General features: G+C 46.3%; 1 pseudogene; it reads left to right on the top strand.

Annotated features, from left to right (window-relative positions):
- The first annotated feature begins 2,178 nt into the window (after positions 1 to 2,178).
- LOC124662844 lies at positions 2,179 to 5,183 on the top strand (annotated as a pseudogene).
- Positions 5,184 to 5,683: the final 500 nt, after the last annotated feature.

Raw genomic sequence — 5,683 nt, 5'->3', positions numbered from 1 at the left:
ATAATCATCTCTATGCAGAATGAAATTATTAATTTATTTTTCTAAAAAAATCCTAAATTTCCGGCAAGAAACTAAAATCTTTCCTCCTTTCATATTTCCCTTTGGTATTTTGAGAATCTAAAAATTAGCTAACCGGGTAAACCCCGATGAATTTTGATGTAAATATTTCCCATGATCATTTTGATATATTATACGTTTTTTTTTCGACGTCGTATGCAACCAGAAAAGCCGTTTTACAAAAAAGGTGAAATTCGAATTTGCTAATTTCCCCCAATAGTAGGTTCCGTAACATGAATCTCGAAGGATTTTAGTTTTTGATTTTTTTTATCATTTTCTGCTATTCAGTTGAAACTTTAAAAGGCGATCCACAGGGGTGCATGGAGGGAAAACAAGTTGAAGGCTACACCGAGGGTGTCCGTGAGCCTATGGTGAGGGTGACCGTCGGCATAGCTCTAACGTCGTGACACGCGATCACAACCTGGTCTTGGATGGACACGCGTCCATGTGTACGCCGATGGCCCGGAGTGCACTGAGGGTAGCCGTCGGCGTAGCGTTGCCTACGTCGAGAGCTTCGCTACGCAGACATGTCTCTTCGCGAGCGACCTATCCAGGCCATACGTCGAGGGCCCCGACTTTTGGCCGTCGGCGTAGCCGCAAGCCGTCGGTGCCTTGCGCCATTCATGTAGTGCAAGTTAAATTTTCTCCTTCTCATACTCAATAAAATAAAATCACGTGACAAAAAAAGTCGGTAATTGTTCATAATTTAACTATTTAAAAAAATTCCCAGTTGCAAACTAGCGTGCAACTGGAAAAATTATCGTAACCACAGTTGCAACCGGAGAAAATATCGACTGGATTAATCTCAGTTGTAACTACATTAACAGCTGGAGAAAGTCTAAGTCTCAGTTGTAACCATACTTGCAACTGAAAAAGAATAGTTGGAGTGACACTTGCAGCTAGAAAAAAATCTCAGTTGCAACTCCAGTTACAACTGCAAAATAAAATCTTAATTACAACCACACTTGCAGCTGAAAAATATTTCATTAAAAGTTTCAGTTGCAACCACATTTGCAACTAGAAAGGAAAGTCTAAGTTGCAACTCCAACGTGCGCAAAATAAAATCTTAATTGCAACCGCTTGTAAATGAAAAATGTTTCAGATACAACCCAAAAAAAATCTCAATGCCAACCCCACACAACCAAAAAAATCTTGTTGTAACCCTGCCGCAAGTTGCAACTATAATGAATAACGATAAAATTATCATGTGTGATCTTCGTAATAACCAGACCGGCGACCGAACCAGTAGACCTCAAGGTTCGTGTTTACAAGTTGGACCACTGATTTTTCGGGTTCAAGTGCTGGTATTTAAAAGAACAAGAATAAAATAAATTCTAGCTTTGTTGGTAAGTCGTTGAAGAACACTACGCACTAGTGCCAAGATGCTGGGATCGTATCTTGGCTGTGCTCAGGATTATTTTTGTGCCTGACAAAAATTTACACGAATCTTCGTAAATATCTGATGGTTATACAGTGCTGAGCTCTAAGCTAGATCTCAGTATAGAATTAGCAAACGGAATGGCTAGAAATCAGGCGCCTGATTTTTAGTATGTATCAGTCGACGCTTTTAGCCTTTAGATTTTGCCTCGCGATATGTGCAGTGTGAGAACATAGTGAGTTTTCACTAGGTTGAAACTAAGAATTTAATGAGTTTCAACTAGGTTGAAACTGATAATTAGTACTATTTTTATAAGTTACAACTATATTGAATAGGCGACTCAGCAGTCGCCTGAGACCTAGACTCGCCCATTAGCAAATCCCTTTTGTCTAACCTTACACGCGTTATATTTTGAGAGGGAGAGAAAGAGTATATGATAGCATGTGAAGTCCGGCAGGCAGGCTGCAGGTTTCCTATTCGGTCATCTCACTGGGGACATGGCGGCACCGCTATACACGCGCCTCGCCCACACTGTCGCGCTCCTGCTGCTGGCGGCGACAGCGGCCGCCGCGATGCGCTCGGAGGCCGACGCCCTTCTGACCTGGAAGGCCACCCTCACCGACACCTCCGCGCTCTCCAACTGGACAGAACCTGCAGGGCTCTGCTCCTGGCACGGCGTGTCCTGCGACACCGCCGGCCGCGTCGAGTCTCTCAAGCTCCGGGGCCTCGGCATCGGCGGCACGCTCGACGCACTTGACATGGCAGCGCTCCTGGCCCTCACCAAGCTCGACCTCAACGGAAATAACTTCGTCGGCGCCATCCCGGCGAGCCTCTCGCGCCTTCGCTCCCTCGTTGAGCTCGACCTCGGAAGCAACGGGTTCGACGGCGCCATCCCGCCGCAGCTCGGCGACCTCTCAAGCCTCGTCGACCTGCGCCTCTACAACAACAACCTCGCCGACGCCATCCCACACCAGCTCAGTAGGCTCCCCAGGGTCGTGCACTTCGACCTGGGCTCCAACTTCCTCAACATGACGGACTATGGCCAGTTCTCGCCGATGCCCACCGTCACGTTCATGTCGCTCTACCTCAACTACCTCGGCGGTAGCTTCCCGGAGTTCATCCTCAACAGCGGCAACATCACCTACCTCGATCTGTCGCAGAACCTTTTCTCCGGGCCCATGCCGGACTCGCTGCCAGAGGATCTCCCGAACCTGAGGTACCTCAACTTGACTATCAATTCCTTTTCCGGCCGGATACCGGCCTCGCTGTCGAAGCTTGGGAATCTTCAGGATCTACGGATTTCCTCCAACAATCTGACTGGTGGAATCCCGGAATTTCTTGGGTCGATGTCCCAGCTGAGAGTTCTTGAACTCGGCGACAACCAGCTCGGTGGTCCCATCCCGCCTGTTCTTGGACAGCTCCAGATGCTACAACGCCTTGACATTAAGAGCGCTGGGTTGGTTTCCACTATACCACCCGAGCTGGGCGACCTTGACAACCTCACTTTCTTGGACATGTACATGAACCAGCTCACCGGCGTCCTGCCGCCGGCGTGATGCACAAAATGCGGGAGTTCGGCATAGCATCGAACATCCTCACTGGCGAGATCCCAGGTGTACTGTTCACGAGCTGGCCGGAGCTCATAAGTTTCCACGCATATAACAACTCTCTTACTGGGAAGATACCGCGGGAGGTCGGCATGGCAACAAGGCTGAATTTCTTGTATCTCTTCAACAACGATCTTACAGGCCATATCCCGGCCGAGCTCGGCGAGCTGGTGAACCTAGTGGAGCTGGACTTGTCTGTGAACTGGCTCACGGGGCCAATACCTAACTCCATCGGCAACCTCACACAGCTCGTGAGGCTGGCGCTCTTCTTCAATGAACTCACCGGAGCGATTCCCCCAGAGATTGGCAGCATGACGGCGCTGCAAGTCTTGGACGTCAGTGCCAACCGCTTAAAAGGTGAGCTACCCGCCGCCATCACATCTCTCAGAAATCTCAATTACCTCGCTCTGTTCGACAACAACTTCAGCGGCACCGTACCGCCGGACCTTGGAAAGGGTCTCAGCTTGACCGACGCGAGCTTCGCAATTCTCGGGCGAACTCCCGCAGAGCCTATGCGACGGCCTCGCACTGCAAAACTTCACGGCGAACCAGAACCATTTCACCGGCAGGCTGCCACCGTGCCTCAAGAACTGCACGGACCTGTACCGGGTGCGGCTAGAAGGAAACCACTTCACCGGCGACATCTCGGACGCGTTCGGTGTCCACCGCAACTTGGTTTACCTGGATATATCGGGGAGTCAGCTGACAGGGAAGCTGTCGTCTGACTGGTCAGGGTGCACCAATCTTACAGTTTTAGCCATGAACAATAATCGCATCTCTGGAAATATCCCTGCGACCTTCTGTCGACTAACCCATCTCGAGTTACTCGATCTATCAAATAACACTTTCAGCGGGGAGCTCCCAAGTTGCTGGTGGGAATTACAAGCTCTGGTATTTCTGGACCTATCCAACAATGGCTTATCGGGTGAATTTGCTAGTACTACTTCAACGAGCTTGGACCTTCCTCTTCAGTCACTCCATCTTGCTAACAATAGCTTCTCAGGAGATTTCCCTTCTGTCATTAGGAAGTGCAGAATTCTCGTCACCCTTGATCTTGGGAACAACATGTTCGTCGGTGATATTCCCTCTTGGATTGGATCAAGCCTACCCTTTCTAAGAGTTCTTAGTCTCCCATCCAACAAATTCACCGGTGTCATTCCATCCGAGTTGTCTCAACTTTCTAATCTGCAAGTGCTTGACGTATCCAAAAACAGACTTACCGGATTCATACCGGACACATTCAGCAACTTATCATCCATGAAGCAGCCAAACAAAATAGTTTTGAGATTACAACTTTCTGAAAAGAATAACAAACTTGAGTTGGTCCAACTGAGCCGGATTTCCACTTTTTCGCGGAGGACTCTGCCTAAGCCCAATAACCAGTCGTACCAAGACAGAGTCAACATATTCTGGAAGGGCCGTGAACAAACTTTTCAGAAAGCAATCGAGTTGATGACAGGTATGGATTTATCAAGCAATCTACTTACGGAGGATATCCCTGAGGAGCTAACATTCCTCCAAGGTCTCCGATTCTTGAACTTATCCAGAAATGATTTATCAGGCACTATTCCAGAAAGTATTGGCAGTTTGGAGTTATTGGAGTCCCTTGACTTGTCATGGAATGAACTTTCAGGTACTATTCCTTCAAGCATTTCAAGTTTGCAAGCCCTCGGTATGTTAAATCTCTCAAACAATCAGTTGAGAGGCCACATACCCACTGGAAATCAGCTACAGACACTTGTAGACCCCTCAATTTATTGCAACAATCTGGGACTTTGTGGCTTCCCGTTGAGCACTTGTTTGGAAGAGGGAGCCGAAGACCACAAAGAACATGGAGATGATGTGTGGCTGTGCTACTCTGTAATTCTTGGCACTGTTTTTGGTTTTTGGCTTTGGTTTGGAGCTCTGTTTTACCTTCAGCCATGGAGATTTTCCTTTCTCCATTTTGTTGATGGGTTGGGCATGAAGATTGCGGATAAATGCCATATCACACGCTAAGGCTTCACGTGACAGGTGAATTAGCAAAGACATGACGTGCATTTTATCAATTATGTATGTTCCTTTTTGGTTCCCGTGTACGGAAAGAAAAGCACTGAACTATAGCAGTTTTAAGAATAATATAATTGGGCATTTCAGATGGACATTTGTTCTATGGTTTTATACGACAATAAGGATTATTATATCTACTGGCTCAAGATTATTAGAGATATATAATATCTGATGTAAGGAAGATATGTTATGATCCCTTTTGCCCCTTTTTCTACTAGTGTGATATAAACCAATTCGGTATATTCTAGATATATTCTAGGGTCTCTTCTTGATATACATGATACCCCCAATTATTAATATACTAGTTAAATGCCGGAGCGTTGCTATGGGTTCTAGATCTTTTTCTTATCAGATGTAGAAGTAATGCACCCTTGAATATTTTTTTGGTGGCATCAATTATATTCAAATAAACACCCCTTTTAATGAACATCTCAACGGCAACGATAAGAGCACAACTTAGTTTACTCAGACTATGCCATGATCTATTTCAACACTGCTATATAAAGAGCTTTCCGATTTTGATGTTTTTTTGCTAGTTTATGCACAAGTAATAAATGATATAGATCTAAGTAACTATAGGGAAAATATTTTT

Source organism: Lolium rigidum, chromosome 6 (genome assembly GCF_022539505.1).
Source record: "Lolium rigidum isolate FL_2022 chromosome 6, APGP_CSIRO_Lrig_0.1, whole genome shotgun sequence".
NCBI lineage: Eukaryota > Viridiplantae > Streptophyta > Magnoliopsida > Poales > Poaceae > Lolium > Lolium rigidum.
This window is presented reverse-complemented; position numbering and strand designations above follow the sequence as displayed.